Source organism: Miscanthus floridulus, chromosome 2, assembly GCF_019320115.1.
Source record: "Miscanthus floridulus cultivar M001 chromosome 2, ASM1932011v1, whole genome shotgun sequence".
NCBI lineage: Eukaryota > Viridiplantae > Streptophyta > Magnoliopsida > Poales > Poaceae > Miscanthus > Miscanthus floridulus.
This window is the reverse complement of record NC_089581.1, coordinates 168,778,300-168,797,914: the sequence shown is the minus strand read 5'-3', so window position 1 is coordinate 168,797,914 and position 19,615 is coordinate 168,778,300.

Here is a 19,615-nt window from a genome sequence, read left to right as displayed (position 1 = left end):
GATTTAAATTCGTATCTACATTGCTTTCTCTATTAGGTTTTCGCATCTATTAGACATATGGTATTTATTTGTATATCCATCTATTCTATCGTGCAGCGAGTCGGTTCTGTTGTGGTTCTTGTGGCAGTTGGCAGTCAACTCAGAGCCAAGCTCGTGAGTAAGGATCGAGGCCAAGCCTCGAAAGCGGCAGTTTGACAGTTGATCTTCATCAGCAGTAGTTCACCATCTTGTCAGCTCAGATGGCTCGCACCAAGAACGTTGGTGGTGGCCCAGGTGATGATGATCGGAGGCCCCCGCCTCGCCAGCTAGCCGGATCTAAGGGTAAGTCAACCAAGCAGGTGACATCCAAGAAGCGGAAGTACCCTGATGCAGAGATAGCGAGAGTAGCAGCTGTTGCAGAGGCCGCAGAGCGTGCCGAGAGAGGTGGTGCCCGCAGCAAAGTTGTCATTGCAGATCAGCCAGTTTCACCCGCAGTCAGAGCTGCGATTGAGGAGGTTGAGCATCATCACGGTAGTCCAGCTGGGACTGCCACGTTTGCAGGACAACGGGTTGCCATTGAGGAGGGTCCGTCAGCACAGCAGCAGCCCCCACCAGCAGAGCCTCAGCTAGCCCAGGAGACTCAGGAGGGTCAGGAGACCGAGCCAGCACCTCAGCTACGCCGCTCGAGTCGTACCAGTGCTATAGTTCCACCGAGGCCAATTACATAGCGCAGAGGTTCACGTCCTCCGCCCAGACCTCAGGGTCCGCCTCTAGTGGTTCACCTCGATTTGAGGACCGCCACTGCCAGACAGGTTCAGCAGCTGTGATTTGTTGAGTTTGAGGTTTGGTTTCCTCCGAGGAGGGATGAGAGAGCAGCTGAGGGTTTCTACACGCCACTACAGGAGGATTTCTACAATGCTTATCTCAACAGTGGGGCAGTGTTTAGATCTCAGAGAGTCTGTCAGATAGAGTCTATTGTGGCAGTAGCCAGAGAGAGCATTTGGCCATACTTGTCATATTTGCCAGAACTGTCAGATCTGATTGGACGGACAGGGATATATGTACCATCTTGGGTCCATCAATTTTATGCTTCGCTCTACATCGATCCACATCACAGATTCATTCACTTTGCCTTTAAAGACAAAGACTATAGAGTGACAAGTGGCAGAGCTAGAGAGATACTAAGGCTACAGGAGCAGCCTGTCAAGATGCATGAGGTCTGTTATGGATAGCAGGAGCCTCCCAGGCGTCCTCATGGAGGGTTGGTGCCCCCTACAGATTTAGTGCGACATTGCTTCAAGAAGCCGTTTAGAGAGGGGTCGAGCAGGAACCCTAGTGACTTGACTCCTACAACTAGGGTACTAGAGGCCATCATCAGGAGGACACTGCTTCCCAGGTTGGGATACAGGGAGGGCCTGACTCGCTTACAGCTCTGGCTTCTCAATGCCATTATGCAGCAGACAGTATTAGATATCTGGGATCTCCTGCTTTTAGAGATGGAAGATACTATAGCTAAGGGATTCAAGGGTTGCAGGCAGCTTCCCTATGCTCACTGGATCACGTTCCTCATCCGTAGAGTAGTGCTTGATAAGCCCCTTGGCATGATGGATGAGTATACAAGTGCCACCACAGAGTTCCCAGCTTACAACCTATCACAGAAGATCAGGCACACCACTCCTCAGGCACCCAGACAGCCTAGCCGTCGTCCCGACGTGCCAGAGTCCATAGCTCAGCAGGATGAGATCATCAAAGGGATTGCAGCCACTGAGGAGGAGGAGCTAGAGGCACAGCAGGAGGTAAGCGAGTACAGTGACAGCTCTGACGATGACTACCAGCCTATACCTCAGATGCCTCCATGCAGACACGATGTAGAGGCCGGTAGCTCCAGTTCTGCTCCACCTACTCCTTAGACAGACCCCGCTCTCATTGCTATTCTTGAGCGGATGCAGTAGGATCAGACACGCCAGGCACAGGAGACAGCTGCCAACTTCGCACAGTTTCAGGCTCATCAGGACGAGTTCTAGCGGTAGCAGCAGCTCCTTCAGCACCAGCAGTTACTTATGCAGCAGCAGCTCATGGGATTCATGTAGCATGTAGTGACAGCCATTGGGATCCCACTGCCATAGCCTTCGCCCCAGCTTGCACAGCCTCCTACCACTTTGACAACTCCAGCAGTACAGCCCAGTGGGCTCCAGAGTTAGGGACAGCCTCCAGCTCAGTTTGCTTCACCTCCTATATAGGTGTCCTAGTGGTTAGCCTCACCCATGGTAGCCCCGCAGTTCACTCCATTTCAGACAGGCTTCACACCAAAGCAGTCTTCCTCGCTATTCATGCCTAAGACGTCAGTCTCCAAGAGTCTTGGAGCATCCTTCAGCGAGTTGACCGGCATGCCTACTCCGCCTCATATGCATACCGCCAGTCCGTCTATAGCAGCTCCAGTCATAGTGACTACTCAGAGGCTCCCCTCATCTGTCGCCTCATCAGATCCTACGACAGACATACTAGCAGCTTCCCAAGCAGCACCAGCCCCAGCTCAGACCTAGACCGCTTCAGCGACACTTCCTGCTTCAGAGGGTCAGTCAGTTCAGAGCACAGGGTCAGATGATGATGGCGCCCAGTTCCATCTTGCTCCACGTACTTCAGCGCCTGACTTGTCCACTGCAGCCCCACTGACCGACCCTTAGGTTTTGGTGTTTGACGCCAAAGGGGGAGAGGGCTTGAGTATGTAGACTCAGGGGGAGCGAGTTTTAGGGGGAGCGAGTTATCTAGTATTAGTTTATTATATACATTTGGAGTTTTATTTGTGTGATACACTATTACTTATGCATTCATGTGTTTACTTTCATGCATACTATTATATATATGTGATAGTGCTATCTACGTGATTGTGATAGTTGACATGTGTGATTTCTACTTTGCATTATCTATATGTCATATCACTTGTGATGCTCATTTGTTTTTGCTTCCGCGCTTATACTTCGAAGCAAATGAGCTTTGTTACTCATACTCATGCTTAATTCATATTCTTTGAGTACATTGTGTTGGTTTGGGTCATATAAGCTTGCCTAACTCTTTTGCTCTTATCGACAAAAGCTTATATGAACCAAGCCCTTTAAAAACCTCACTCCATAACATACTCGAGGTGGTATTGTCATCAATCACCAAAAAGGGAGAGATTGAAAGCATCTAGGCCCCTAAGTGGATTTCTATGATTAATGTCAATACAAGATTACTATGACTAACGTGTGTTTTGCAGAGGCAATTAAGTTAGGTCATGGTAATGGAGATCGATTGGGCAATCGAGGTTGTCATGCCCCTACGATGGAAATCATTTCGGTTTTCAAAGGATGGATGACAAGGTTAAGGATAACTAGTTCTAAGTGTCAATTGAAGTTGGAGAGACACTTAGAGTAGTTTAGGACTTTATTTTTTTTCCTTTGGCTGTACTATGAAGGGGGTATGAACGGGTAGCTTGACCTAGCTGAGTCTAGTGAGTTAGGTGTAGTACACACTTGTGAAAACTAGCTCTAGGTAGCTCCTATGAATGCCTAAAATCCTTTGGAGCAAACTTCATTCACATATGATCGAAAGTTGGAAGTGAATGGAGGGTCAAATACTGACCGGACGCTGGCTCCGGTGCGACCGGACGCTGGCCGCAGGGTCCGGTCAGTTTATTTGACTGTGAAGAACAAGTCTGGTATGATCGGACGTTGGAAGGTCGTGTGACAAGACGCTGAGGGCCAGCATCCGGTCGACTCCAGTAAGGGTCCAGACTTGAGAAAGTGCGACCGGACACGTCCGGTCAGCGGTTACCGAACCCTGAGTATCCAGCGTCCGGTCGTTTACAGTAAGCATCCAAGAGCGATCGGACGCATCCGGTCAGTACTGACCGGACCCTGACAGCGTCCGGTCACCACTTGAAAACTGTTCACGGGTTGAACTGACCGGAGCATCCAGTCAAAACGATCGGAGCGTCTGGTCACCCCGCAGAATCTCATAATGGTTCATTTTTAGGCTACCTTATAAATAGAAGCTCCGCTCATGAGTGGAGTTACTTTTGCTCATTCCAATAGCTGAGAAACACGTTTGTGAGTGCCAAGAAGAGCAAGGTCCTAGTGAGGTGTTTGTGATTTGAGAATCCAAGAGTGAAACCTCATTAGTGAATCAAGAGTAGACAAGTGTGCATCCATCTTCTCATTAGGCTTCGTGTGGTCAAGTGAGAGTTTGTGCTTGTTACTCTTGGTGATCGCCATCACCTAGATGGCTTGGTGGTGATTGGGAGTTTGGTGTTCACCCGGCGGAGCTTGTGGGTGACCCAACTCAAGTTGTGAGCGGTTTTGGGTGATTCACCGCGATGAAGTGTCAAAGAATCAACCCATAGAGAGCACTTGATTCTTGTGCGGATCAAGGGGGAGCTACACCCTTGCGCGGGTGCTCCAACGAGGACTAGTGGGGAGTGGCGACTCTCCGATACCTTGGCAAAACATCGCCGCATTCCTTTCTCTCCCTATTTACTTTGAGCACTTACTTTGAGTATTTACTTTGAGCAATTTAATACTTATTTTACATTCATAGAATTGCTATGCTAGAGTAAGTTTGGAACATAAGGTGCAAGTCTTTTGTGCGTTGATTTGATAGAAACACTTTTCTAGGCACAAGGGGTTAATTGGGCTATCCGTAGGATTTGATTATTGCAAGAAAATTTAGAATTAGCCCAATTCACCCCCCCCCCTCTTGGGCATCTTGATCCTTTCAAAGTGCTAGAGTAGGCTGCAGAGTTGTTTGCTCCAAATGCCTCATTTTGCATGTCAAGGCAGATGAGGGCCTTCAACTGTACAAATCTACCTCCTTAGGTAAACATCCCAATTGTTTTGTTCATGATGCTTTTAATCCACAATTGTTGCCGAGTAGTGAATTGATTCACTTATGCAAAGATCCATTCATAGGAGAGAGTGGTGTACTTCTTAAGGGTGTCGAGGGGTGATTGGCCATAGGCAGTAGACACCCGGCCACCAGCTTAGCCTAAAGAAGATGTGGCCAGTGCTTCATCGAAGTCTGAAGGCGCAGATGTTGGTCGGACGAAGAGTTCCCCCCAGTATCGAAGAAAGTCAGGGGAAAGTAGGCAGCGGCAGATGAGACGGCCCATAAAAAGAGGAAGACAGCAGGTGCTGTTCCCCGCAAACCGAGCGGCATCTCACTTGGTGGTGACCAGACCACTCGGACATGAAGTGTGGTGATGCCCGAGTGGTCAGATGATGACGGGGCTCTGGTAGCTCCTTCTCCGAGCACGGTGACCCCTCCGCACAGCACACACCCGGAGGAGCGACCGAAAGGTGGGGAGGGAGTCCCCGAGCAGCTGGTGAAGGGAATCCTAGAGTCACGGGCTAGGCAAATCCCAGAGCAGCAGGCGGAGGAAAGGCCGATGGTGGAGACTGCGGGACCTCAACCCCAGGGCGTGCAAGTTGACCCCAGGCCCATGCCTAGGGCCTTGGGGTGATAGTGCTGGTTTAGGAAATTGTACTAGCAGGCCAGCACGTAAGTATCCTTGCCTCGGAGTTATTTTGCTGTCATATAATTATCTCTTTTGGCGATTGACAAGCCAGTCTGATGCAGGGCGAGACGTATGGAGAAATAGACCCCACCCGTCTAGACCGATGAGTGGCTAGGGGTTGGTCTCGAAGCAGAGGCAATGCCAATGGCTCTAGTCCGGGAGTCCGCGGGTGCTCGACAGCCGATGGAGGAGTCAACCGCCCCTTCTACTAGACTTGGCGGTGATGAACGGTTGGTGTCGACGGCGGATGGGTCGGCAACAGTGCCTAAGGCAATGGCAGGAACCACCGGGTCCTCGGGAGCAAAGGCTGGAGTTGCCAGCATCGCGTCGGAATCTGGAGCAGAGAAGCCTGTTGTGCCGAAGGAGCAGACGACGCTCCCTAAGGCATCGAAGGGGGTGGTCAGACACGCTATCCAGCCACCGAGCCCCTAGGTAGTGCCTCTAGCTGTGGTGGAGGAGGACGAGGTAGAGGAGATCGAGCGTGATGAACCTCGACCCTAAGCTGTCCGAATCCTCCAAAAGCGCGGTGATGAGGTGGTGGTTGTCGAGGAGGAGGACACAACCAGGGAGCTCAGGAGATTGGAGTCCACCCTTGCTGGCATTATAAAGTAGATCAAGGTCAGTACTACGTCTAGAATGCTCCTCTTTGACATTAGAGACCGGAGTTCTTCTTCATATTCTTGGTGTTTTTGTAGGGGATAACTCGGACTGCCGAGCAGCGGCACCAGCTGATAAAGAGGATGGATCCCCTTGCTGAGGAAAATGGAAAACTCAAGGAGGCGATGAACCTTATGGAGAAGAACATCTAGAGGGCCCAGCGCGAGACAGACCTTGCTGAGTCCAACACGTGGGACCTGGAGTACCAGAAGGGCATCCTGTCCGAGTAGTTAGCGACCGTGTCCAAGCAGCTGCGTGGTAAGGCTGAGCAGCTGGCCACTGTGTCTGAGTAGCTACAGCGGAAGTTCGAGCAACTTAGGAACATATTCGAGTAGAAAAAAGTACGGTGTATCGGCGAATATGCTTTGTATTGTTGAACAGCCATATCTTCGGTGGTGACTGTTTTGCTTATAGAGCAAGATGCGGAGCTCGACCACCTGCGCCAAACCATCGGGCAACTCCGAGAGGAGAAGGCGAAGCAGTCAGAGCGCGTGGAGAAGCTGACCAAGGAGTTGAAAGGTGAAATACTTTGTGACTGGAGTTATTGCTAGAGTAATATCTTGGCTCAATGGATTCTTGTGATGCCCGCAGATTTTGTCGGAGGGTTAAGGCATAGTTTGATGTGCTAGAGCACGATGCCTGGACCCAGAGGGACAAGTTCGATGCCATAGTTGCCAGAGTCAAACCGGTGCTCGACTGCGTTGACCTAGAGGTGGCTCCTTAGCCCGATGGCAGGCCACCACGTCTGGACACCATCATCGAAACGTGCAAGGTGGTGTGCAAGAACTTCAAGAGCTTCAACCGCGACACCATTGTGACTGCCATTACTCATGCCCTTGCGGTGGTCCGGTCCCAATATCCAGCTATGGACCTTTAGGCGATAGGGGCCAGATTCATCGAAGGGATGGGCGAGGCGGAGCACTAGCAGCTAGAGGATGAGGTGGAGGACGCGGCGAAGAAGCTGGCCGGCGACATCGACCTATTTGGCGAGATGGACGGTGATGGCGAGATGGACGGTGATGGCGAAGGCCGCTGATCTGCTTGGAGAATATTATCTGTAACATCTAGAGAGGGTAGTTAGAGCACGCGAGAGCGCAGAAAACATGTATGTGTATAAATGTTATAAAGTGAATGTTTATGCAGCTTGCTGGTATTTGTGGTGAAAAATTGTTGTAGTAATAACCCTAACGCAATTATACGTAGTATAAGTAGTGTTCGAGCAGTTATTTTGTTACTAAACTCTTTGGCCTTAGCTAGCCCATAGTCCATAACATGAGCGTGAAGCCCGTGCACGTGTAGGAGGAACAGGCGTCACCAAGGAACCGCAACTGACCACCCACAACACAGAGCGTGGAGCCCATAGCACGTGTAGGGAGAGATTGGAAACTGGGTCTTCTCCATAGAGCGTAGAGCGGAACGTGTGTTGCTCGGCGATTAGCGAAATATCTTCTAGATAAACATAGTATAAGTGGCGTCCGGGTAGTTAGTTCTTTACTGAGCTCTCAGCCTTGGCTAGCCCATAGTCCATAACATCGAGCGTGGAGCCTGTGCACATGTAGGAGGAATAGGTGTGACCAAGGAACCGCAGACGACCACCCATAACGCAGAGCACGGAGCCCGTAGCATATGTAGGGAGAGATCAGAGACTGGGTCTTCTCCATAGAGAACAGAATAGAACATGTACTGCTCGGTGGTCGGCGAAACATTTTGGAGATATGGAGAAACATGGTCGGTGATTTGGAGAAACCTGTGCGGCAAAATACGTTGGAGATTTGGAGAAACATGGTCGGCAATCTGGTGAAATACGTTGAGGATTTGGAGAAATGTGGTCAGCGATCTGGTGAAATACATTGGAGATTTGGAGAAACGTGGTCAGCGATCTGGCAAAATATGTTGGATATTTGGAGAAACATGGCAGAGTAGTTATGGCGATCTCGTATTGGAGTTTGTTAAGGAGTAGCTTAGAGCTCGGCGACCATAAGTGGAGATTAGATCGTAATGGAGAAAAAATGGAGACAAATTATGGAGACCAAAACTTTATTCATCATAAAGTGGAGAGTACATATCTACAACATTTCAAGGATAGAAATGAATAAGGTGCTCGTTGTGCCATGAATTGGGGACATCGATTCCATCTGAGTCACATAGGCGATAAGACCCTAGTCGGGTAACCTCTTAGACGATGTAAGGCCCTTCCCATGGGGAAGAGAGTTTGTGCATCCCTTCAGATTTTTGTTTTCTACGAAGAACGAGGTCGCCGATAGCAAATGAATGACCTTTAATGTTGCGGTTGTAGTACCTCTGCAAGCCTTTTAGATATTTGGCTATGTGGACATAGGTGATTAGGCATTCTTCCTTGGCCCTATCAACGTCCTCTGTCCGAACAGCTGCAGCTTGCTCTTTATCATAATTTTTTACCCTAGGTGCTCGGAAGGCAATATCCGCTGGTAGTATGGCTTCTGAGCCATAGACTAAGAAATATGGAGACACACCGGTGCTGCAACTAGCTTGAGTATGCAGTCCCCAGACCACAACTGGTAGCTCTTTGAGCCATCTGCCCAGATGCTTTTCTTCTTTCTAATATAGCCTCTTTTTGAGAGCATCAAGGATCATGTCATTCACCCGTTTGACCTAGTCATTGGCTCTAGGATGGGCAACAGAGACGTATTTGACAGAGATACATCGATCTTCGCAGAAGTCCCAAAAGTGATGGCTAGTAAACGTAGTTCTGAGGTCGGTGATAACGCTGTTTGGAAGACCAAATCTGTGGATGATATCTTCGAAGAGCTCGACTGTTTTCTTTGCAGTAGCCGAGACGAGCAGTTTATACTCGGTCCACTTGGAGAACTTGTAGATGGCGATGTATACATACCGAAAACCACCTAGCGCTGGCTTAAAAGGCCCAATCATATCTAGTCCCCAGTATGCGAAGGGCTAGGAAGCTGGGATGGTCTGCAGCTCTTGTGCCGCCACATGTATTTGCTTAGTGAAAAATTGGCATCCTTCACAATGTCGGACGAGGTCTTCTGCATCAGAGATGGCCATGGGCCAGTAAAAATTAGCTCAAAAAGATTTGTTGATCAGGTTTCTTGAGGCCATGTGGTTGCCGCCGAAACCAGATTGAATTTTGAGAAGTAGCTTCACTCCCTCTTCTTGGGTGATGCATTTCTACAGTATCCCTTCCTTAGCATTTTTCCTCATCAAGTTGCCGTCCACCAGCACGTAATGCTTGCTTCGACAGATTAGGCGTTCAGTTTTAGTCATGTCGGTGGGTACTTTGGCGCTGACGAGGTACTTGATGAACTATTCCCTCTAATCGGCAGCCGGCGAAGGTACCGTAAGTACCAGCTGCTCGGCGGGGAGAACTTCTTGAATTTCTTTATCTTCTTTAATGGATGGCGCTAGAAGATCTTGAATGAAGACCCTCGACAGAATCATGGTGTGAGAGGAGCCTAACTTGGATAGGTGGTCGGCGAGCTGATTTTGATCGTGTACCATGTGGTGGTACTCGATACCGTAGAACTTTCCTTCAACCTTCCTGATTTTGATGCAGTATGCATCCATCTTCTCACTGGAGCAGGACCAGTCTTTATTGAGCTGGTTAATGACCAGCGCGGAGTCCCCATATAACATGATGTGTTTAATGCCGAGCTCAACGGCTATACGGAGTCCGTGGAGACATGCTTCGTATTCAACGACATTGTTGGAGGCCGAAAAATATAACCGGAGAACATATGAGAGCTTATCCTTAGTCGGCGTGATGAATAGAATGCTCGCACCAGCACCATTGATGTTGAGAGCACCATCAAAGTACATCACCCAGTGCTCAAGGCAAGTAGCGGCGATGGGCTCTTGAATCTTGGTCCACTTAGCAACGAAATCGGCAAGCGCCTAAGACTTGATGGTAGGCCTGCTTCTAAATTCGATGGAGTAAGTGCCGAGCTCGACAGTCCACTTGATGATGCAGCCATTGGCCTCTTTGTTGTGGAGAATGTCCCCTAGAGGGAACTCGGTGACCACGATGATCTTGTAATACTCAAAGTAGTGGCAAAGCTTGCGCAACGTAATCAGGATGGCGTATAGCAACTTTTGGACCTAAGGATAATGAGTCTTGGGCTTGTTAAGAATCTCACTGATGAAGTATACTAGACATTGCACCTTATAGGCGTGTCTGGCCTCCTCGCGTTTGACCACAATGGTTGTGCTGACGACTCGAGAAGTAGCGGCGATGTAGATCAGGAGAGTTTCGTCTGGCCATGGCGCCATCATGATTGGAGGCTTTGTTAGGAAAAACTTGAGCTGCTCAAAAGCTGTGTCTACCTCCTCCGACTAGGAAAAGCGCTCGGAGGCCTTGAGGACTTTGAAGAACGGTAGCCCTTTTTCGTTGAGGCGCGATATGAAGTGGCTTAAAGCAGCCATGCAGCCTGTAAGCTTCTGTATATCCTTGACGCGTGTTGGCCATTTCATGTTGGTGATGGGGAAGACCTTGTTGGGGTTGGGTTCGATGCCACGTGCGCTGATAATGTAGCCTAGGAGTATACCAGATGGAACTCCAAAGATGCACTTTTAAGGGTTCAGCTTCTATCGGTACCTTTTTAGGTTGGCGAACATTTCTTCGAGGTCGGTGATAAGATCATCGGCGGTCTTGGACTTGACAACCACATCATCAATGTAAGCTTCGACATTGCAGTCAATCTATTGATCGAGGCACATCTAGATAGCCCTTTGATAAGTCTCCCCGATGTTCTTGAGTCTGAAGGACATGGTGGTGTAGCAGTATGCACCGAAGGGCATGATGAACGACATCTTGATCGGGTCTTCTTCCTTGAGGGAGATCTGGTGATAGCCAGAGTAACAATCGAGGAAGGAGAGCAGTTCGCAGATGGCGGTGGAGTCTACAACCTTATCTATCCGAGGCAGACCAAAGGGGTCTTTAGGGTAGTATTTGTTAAGATCAGTGTAATCAACACACATTCTCCATTCTTTATTCTTTTTTTGAACGAGAACAGGGTTTGCTAACCACTCAGGATGATACATTTCTTTTATGAATTCGGCAGCTAGGAGCTGTTTTATTTCTACCCTAATAGCCTCCTTCTTGTCTGGCGTGATTCGGTGGAGTTTTTGCTTGATCGGTTTAGCGGTCGGCGAGACATTCAAGGAGCGCTCGATCTTCTCCCGCGGTACCCCTGACATGTCTGTAGGTTTCCAAGCAAACACATTAGTGTTGGCATGTAGATAGGAGATGAGCGTGCTTTTCTATTTGGGGTCGAGGTGAGCCCCAATCTTCACGGTCTTGGAGGGGTCGTCGAGGCCGAGGCCGACCTCCTTGGTTTCCTTAGACTTGGTGGAGGCATGAGGGGGCTCCAGCGATGGGATCTCTAGGTCATTGGTGGGCACCGTCTTGGCATCGGTGACCACACTGGCCATCTAGATGGAGAGGTCGATGGCTTCGGCGAGAGTGAGACTCTCTATCTCACAGGTGTAGGCGATGGAGAGGTTGGCCCGCAAGGCCAGGACTCCTACAGACGAAGGCATCTTTAGCACCAAATAAGCATAGTGAGGTATGGCCATGAACTTGGCCAGAGCTAGCCAACCAAGTATGGCGTGGTAGGTGGTGTTGAAGTCGGCGACGTAGAAGTTGATGTGCTCGACCCGGTAGTTGCTTGCTGTGCCGAACTGTACTGGCAGGGTGATCTCTCTAAGCGGTTTCAATGCCCTGCCAGGTACCACACCCCAGAAGGAGGAATCTAAGGATGCAAGATTTGTTATACCGAGGCCCAACTCCTTTAGGGCTCCGACGAAGAGGAGATTCAGAGCGCTCTCACCGTCGACGAGCACTTTTCTAAAAAACATTTTCTGGACGGTTGTGTCAAGGACGAGGGGAAAACACCCTATATAAAGGATGTCCGCCCACTAGTCGGCCCTACTGAAGGTGATGAGGACCTTGAACCATGAGCGATAGCTAGGGTTGGCGACGGCGTCTTCCGTAGTGACGGCAAGCACCCGCCGGGCGGTGAGCTTCCATTCTCTTCTACTCTCAGTGGAGGCGAGGCCCTCGAAGATGGTGGCGAAGATTGCCCCCAGGTGGTCGGCGGCCTCCGGCTCTGTTGTTGGTGTCGTCGTCTAGCTTTTTGTCCTAGAACTCCTTAGCCTAGCCGAGGCAGTCATTCATCTTATGTCTGGCGTTCTTGTGGAGAGGGCATGGGCCGTCGAGGATCTTCTTGTATTGCTTGTCATAATTGCGCTTGGCACGAGGTTCATTAACGGCAGCGATGATGTGGTCTGGCCGGCAACAGCGATTTTGACCAGACTTGGGTCCTTCTGGCTGATCATGATCGCTGTCACGATGATAACTACGGTCGTCGTAGAGGCGGTCATTATGGCGTCGGTCGTCAGGGCGATCATCATAGCGACGTGTTGGGCGATGAGTGCCTGCATCCTCGTTGAAGCGCACCTCAGCTTCCTCGGCGTCGGCATACTGGTTGGCGGTTGTGATCATCTCGCCAATCCCTATGGGCGGCTTGCGGTTGAACTTGGAGCGAAACTCGCGGTGATGGAGTCCTCTGATGAAGGCGGTGATGACCTCCGCTTCTGTGATGTTGGGAATAGAATTCCTCATCTCAGAAAAGCGTCTGACGTAGCTATAGAGGAGCTCGGATGGCTTCTAGTTGATACGGTTGAGATCATGCTTAGTGCCCGGTCAAGTACACGTAGCCATATAATTGTCGGTGAAGACTTTTTTCAGCTCTTCCCAGGATCCGATGGAGTTCAAGGCAAGGCTTGTGAACCAGTTCATGGCGGTTGGCGTGAGCATGATGGGAAGATAGTTCGCCATGACACTGGTGTCTCCGCCAACAATGCGGACAGCAGTGGCGTAAGCCTGTAGCCACTATGTTGGGTTCATCCTTCCTTCGTAGGGCTCAGCCCCGGTGATTTTAAAACTACGGGGCCACTGAAGTGTTCGGAGCGCCCTCATAAATGCTGGGGGGGCCTTTGGGGTTGGCGGCGCCATCGTCTACAGTGTTGCCAGCATTGAGTGGCTCGAGAGCTGAGTCCGGGTTACCATACTCTTGCTTGTACTCCAGGTGGCGGTGTACTTCTTCTTCATGGCGACCGAAGCGGCGTTCGTCGATACATCGTCATGCATCTTGAAGATTATTGAGGTGCACTCGGACGTCCTGGTCGACCTCCTGGTCGTGTTGGCGGTGATGTTCAATGCGGTTGCCCCTAGCTCTGCCCTAGAGGGGTTGCCTGTCATTGCGGTGCTGGTCGGAGAAGCGACTTGGGCGGTGATCGAATCTTTGCACGGCTGATCGGCAAATCGAGGTTGTGGAGCATGAAGGTCTCTAATCCTGGCGGATCTTGTTGACCTGACAGTGCACCGCTTTAAGCATGGCAGCGACCTTGGTGACCTCTGGTGTCTGCGGGAGCCGGACGAGCTCATCAGCGGCCACTGCCAGATTTGCACTTGGAGTCTTGTAGACGTTGTGGCCGTCAACACGGACAAACTCGTCATCGAGGTTGCGCTGGAGTGTCCTTGCTTGCGAGTCAAGCTGCTGCTCGGCCCTCGTAAGGGCAGCCTTGTTTGCTCGGCGCTGCGCACGATTGATGTTCTGGTTCTCACGAGCGGCGCGTTCCTCCTTAGTTTCGCCATTCCGAGGGGGGCTATCGATGCAGACGTTGAAGATTGCGCCGCCGCGAAAAGGAGGGAGAGGAAGTAGCTCGATGGTGGTTTCGGCGATGGTCTCCGTTGAGCCCTGGGACTCGGAGTCCGGATTCTCCTCTAGGATGGTTTGGAGGGATGCTCCGGGGAGTCGAACGATGTGCAGCATGTTGACAGACGACGGAGGCTGGTTGACGATCTAGTCAGTGAGAGGATGGACATCTCCAGCCTGGTCGGCGAATCTGCCCCTTAGGGCATCTTGGTAAGCGGCGACGATGTTGGTGAACCCGAAGGGTAGGGCTGTAACCCTTAGAGTCTCCCAAGCAGCCTCCGATGGATCTGGATTGGAGGGTGGTCGACGCTAAACCAGAGTGTCCAGGGCCGATTCGGTGATGGAGAGGCAATCGGCGAGCTTTAGACCAACCTGATCGATGGATGCGATCATATCGTCGTTGTTGATCTGCCTCCTCTGGTAGCGAGGAAGCGGGCGGCGAGTTGTTGATGAAGGCGACCTCGGAGGTGGTTTTGAGGTTGGATCTGCAGTCGTAGGTATTGGGGTGATCGGCGCAGAATCGATCTGCACCAGCTCGATGAGCTCTTCGACTCCGTCAGCGTTGATGACCCACGAGATGGATCTGACCGTGAAGATCTGGCCGGGCTGCGGGAGGGACGAAGAGCCTACGGAAAAAGCCATCTTGTTCGACAAGGAAACAGCACGCATTTCCCTACCTAATGCACCAACTGTCGACAGAATATCGTCGGCAGTCCTCCGAGAGGTATTTAACGAAGGTAGATTGATCGGCAGAGAAGCGTGTAATCAAGAACAAGAAGGCAACAGAGACACACGAGTTAGATAGGTTCAGGACATCAGCATGACGTAATACCCTACTCGTGTGGTCTGTTGGTTTGTATTGGCTATCGTATGATATTGCGTGATATTGTATGAAAATATCATTATGTTAGAAATTATAGAGCATACAAATGGTATTATGTTAGAAAATGAATACAAAGAGATTAAAGATAATCAATTCTGATTATATGTATGCACTAGTTTACTCACTAATTTTTTTAATCCTTGTGTACCATAAGACTCTAGGCAGTGATGGAGCAGAGGTTGATTGGCTAGTTAATAATTAATAAATGGTATAACCATCCCCATTAAGTGCTAATTAACTAATTGATGTTTGATGGGTTAAATATAAAATGTAGCCACATGGCTTTTGTCCATAGCAAAGCACAGACATGTTTCCTCGTATAGAGTAATTAGCAAATCTATCATGATCGAATAAAAATCACAAAGCATAAATGCAGTATATATGTATCGTGTTAGAAAAAGATGTGTATAGTAGAGAGATAACACAAAGATAAGCAATTTTGATTAATCATAGTAATAAATCTATCTACAAACTTTTAATACTTATATGTCTCATGATATTTTAGGACACTAGTTGTTATACAGTGTACCTAAGAATATTGAAAAGTTTAGAATATTGCTCCTTTTCTTAGTTAATAGGATTATCAAAAGAAAAAACTATTTCTGATAATAAGCTCTAAGTGTATCTAATGGAGGCAATCCAAAAAAGGTGAAACAAAATATCTTCAAAAATGCGAAGTTAGTGACGATCTATTGCGTTGCTAGTTGCAAGTTAAGAAAATGAAGTGGATATGGATAAGGCCAAAAGCTTATTATTCGTCGTGAAGTATAAAACGAAAGACAGCATCATCATGGCCATCCTTTTGTGAGACCATTGATCGAGAACATTGAGCGCTTGATCAGTGGAGGAATAATCTGACACGGGCAGCATGGTGTGAAGCCTAGCAGCGAATTTTAGAGGCCTCGGGCGGCCCTGCAGCAGTTGCATCGATCACTTGCATGTATGGACCAGGGAGAAAATGATCGCTGCAAATGGACGATTCGTTTGGGTTTTTTTACCGGGGGCCGGAAGTCCTAAGGACTTGGGTTTTATCTGGAACCGGAAGATCCATGGACATAGGAAGAAGCCACGACATACGCTTCCAAAAAGAAAACGATGCTGGAAGGTGTTGCCATCGTCGGCCCCTTTTAGTGACAGGCAAAGAAGACTTTGTCGTCGTCTAAATCCCTCTACCGTCAACGCTGGGTCGTGGGGCCCCTGAGGACCACAGTCATGTGTGCTGCAACGTAGCTTGTAGTCTGTGGAGTCGATCAAGGGCACGCCTATGGCCATTGCCTCGGTGATTTGGATAGGATCCGGATGGATATTGCTTACATTATATTTGTTTATATATACGTTTTTTAGAATCAGAGTCAATGTGATACGAACATTGTCAGAAAAACAAATATGAATACCGATTTGTCTCAGTTACAAATACTATTAGATGTGGAATACGGATGATTTGGATCCAGACAATATCGTCCATAAATATTTCTTCAGACATTGAGTAAAAGCAACAGTCATATACCATGCATATGTTTATTTCCAAATTCTTCAAGGTATTTCAGTAAAAAAAACCAAAAAACTATAATTTCTGGAATATTGAAAACACAGTTTAAATTTCACACAAAAGGCTCAAATTTAAAACTTCTCCAAAAAGAAAATCACAATAATAGGATATTTGTACGTTTCTTAATTTTATTTTGAGCTTATTAAAATATTTCAGTGAAGAACTTACTTCGTAGTTCATACTGCCATATGCTTTAGAAAAAGATGAGCAACTCTACTTCACTTTCCCTTTTTGTTTTTGCTAAAATTTATCTTGGCTACCTTGGTCTTCCATTCCATTCTTCTCATTAGTGGAGCCACCGCCTGGTGACCCCAGACGGCCACTTGTGCTCGTCGTCAAAGTGTAAAGTAAAGTTTTCTCTATATCGACGAGGAATATCGTATTTTTCTAGGTAAATACTTTTGTATAACAAGAATCATCTAGGCTCCTAAAAATTTCTGTTTCCACTGTTGCCACTCTTAGTGGATATATGATAGAACTATCTGAATCTAATGTCCTAAGGATAATACTTTTCTTGTATTCGTTTCCGATATCCAATAAAATGTATGCATATCAAAAATGATACCCAACTCACTGTTACTCTCTTTGGTGGACCAGACGGTCAGAAAACATCCGTACCGTTTATACTCCTAGCCCGAAGTCAATGAGGTGAATTATTCTACACCTCTCTGTCTCCACCACAGGTATGTAGAGCCCTGGCTGCCCGTTGTCGACAGTGCCGTGCAGTGCACAACCACGTTGTGATGATGCCACCATAAGTCCAAAACATGAGCCACTCCCGCAAAAGGCCATGGCAGATCGGCCCCTAGCGCGCCGAGGACAGGTCAGCCCGTAGACAGTCCTGTTCGACTTACCCCATATTCTCCCGCAAAAGGCCATGGCAGATTGGCCCCTAGCGCGCCGAGGACAGGTCAGCCCGTAGACAGTCCTGTTCGACTTACCCCATATTTAGTTTGTTCGGCTTTTTTTTAGCCGGAACAGTATTTTTCTCTCATAACAGTTCAGCAAGAACAGTATTTTCAACTAGTTTCAGCCAAAATTCTATCAGCCGAACGGAGACGTTGTGTCTGCTCTAATACAGCCCAAACAGCAGTCCGGCCCGGGAGCGACGCCGCTCCGGCCGAGATGAACTGAAGCCGAATCCAGCTCTCCTGCATGTGGGTTTGCCCCGCCGTCTTCTACGGCCCCATTCGCTGGTCTGAACTTTGGCTGAAACTGGCTGAAAAACACTGTTCCGGCTGAATTGTTGTGAGAGAAAAATACTGTTCCGGCTGAAAAAACAAGCCGAACAAGCCAAATTTAAGACAAGCGAACGGGGCCTACCTCTTGCGGCAACTGATGATGAGCGCCCATGCACCTGCTCCTCCGACGACGAGGTGTAGACGGCCGCGAGAAGAGGCGGCGTGACGATTGTACATGGAAAAAAGAAGGGAAAAATAGAGAGAGCATATACTGTAGTACAGACGAGATAGGAACGGATAGATGAGTTGTCGATTGTCGTGATTTCCACTTGCACCTACCTTGGGCTAGGTACTACTGCACAGGTGTTTTTTGTGCAGAGTAGTTGTTGAGTACGTGGTACTGCTGCACAGGTGTTTTTTGTGCAGAGTAGTTGTTGAGTACGTGGTACTACTGCACAGTCTACAGCACTCAAGGGCGATGCGCCAGTTCATCGTACGTGTATCCAAGGTCTTTGGTTGCCCCGACGTTGTCTTAATCCAATGTCTAGACAAATGCATAGAGTATTAAATATAGATTAATTATGAAACTAATTATACAATTTGTGATTAATTTATGAGACGAATCTTTTAAGTCTAATTAGTTTATGATTTGACAATGTGGTGCTACAGTAAACATATGGTAATGATGGATTAATTAGGCTTAAAAAATTTGTCTGGTAGAGTACTGACAGATTATGTAATTTATTTTTTATTAGTATTCAAATACCACATGCAACATCCTCCCGACACACCTTCTAAATTTTAGTCGGTGGATCCAAACACCACCTAACTATAGCGGCCACGCAGGTGCCAAAAATGTTAAAATCCACTGCCAGGCATGAAATGCGGTGTGGTCAGGCTATCTCCAACAACAACACCCAAAATACAAGACTCATTTGTCCTTTGGGTATCGCTATAGGTAAAATATTCAATATCTATTTTGTGTCTTCTCTAATAACAAGACTCAAAAAAGAATTTTTTCTACACATGGGTTTCCAGAAAAGAGAATATCCGTATTTGAGTTGTACCTCTTAGACAATTCAAAATAGGTCTTTATATAAATACTCTGTTAGACTAATTTAAGTCTCTTTCTATCTATTTTAGGTTTGGATGTTCATGGTTCTCGCAGAAGACAGTCTCACCTCGCATCACATGCACGGACACGCAGGCGGAGCAATTGGATGGTTTCTCCCTCCCTCCCTTTCTTTTGGACCCGCACCAACCTGTTGGTTCCAATAGGTCTTCCGGTTCGGTTCAGAGCTTCGTTCTTGCTGGATCACTTGGAGCGGTTGCGTTTCTGCAGTGCTCGTTGCAGCGTACAATCGACAACCTGTACGTAGTTATTCTTTATATACACTAGTAGTACAATAGTCGTAGTTGTTTTTTTGAAAGCCAGGTCCTTTCTGAAATCATGTAGCTGTTGTTGGAGATATGATGCCTGACGAGTTTTCTGACTTTGAGAACGAACACTGGCCGGCGTCTAGCTTCGAAAGGCGGTGTTCTTGGTTAGCCTAGAGGATGACCGGCTCGGGTGGGTCATTACCGATCACGATTATCGTTGTCCGACCACACATTCTGATTAGAGATAGAAGAAAAGAAGAAGAACAGAGTACACACACAGCACAAGCATCAACGTTAGCCGAAGCTCTACAGAGGAGATGATAAACCTGAACTCTCTCTCTTTATTGAGTTGCAGTGGCAAACTATATATACAACTATATCCATCTAGTCTAGTACAGCTGCCATGCTGCTATAGTGACTAGATGAGACAGTAGGGCTGACTCTGGTACTTGTTCCTACTATGGCTATAGTGCGACAAGTGAACCGTTCGGCACTTACCTCTGCTGTGGCTACAGTACCATAGTAGGATACCTTTTCGACGTCGGCTTCCTCTGCCGTGTGTTCACACAAGAAAGCAGTATATTATTCAACAATTCTTTCTCTAATCCTACTGCTAACCCTTGAACCCCTTCCATGCCGATCATCTCCTTTAGCTCCGTGAACCGAAGACGGCCGAGCGGCTTGGTGAGGACGTCCGCGAGTTGCCGACTAGTTTCGACG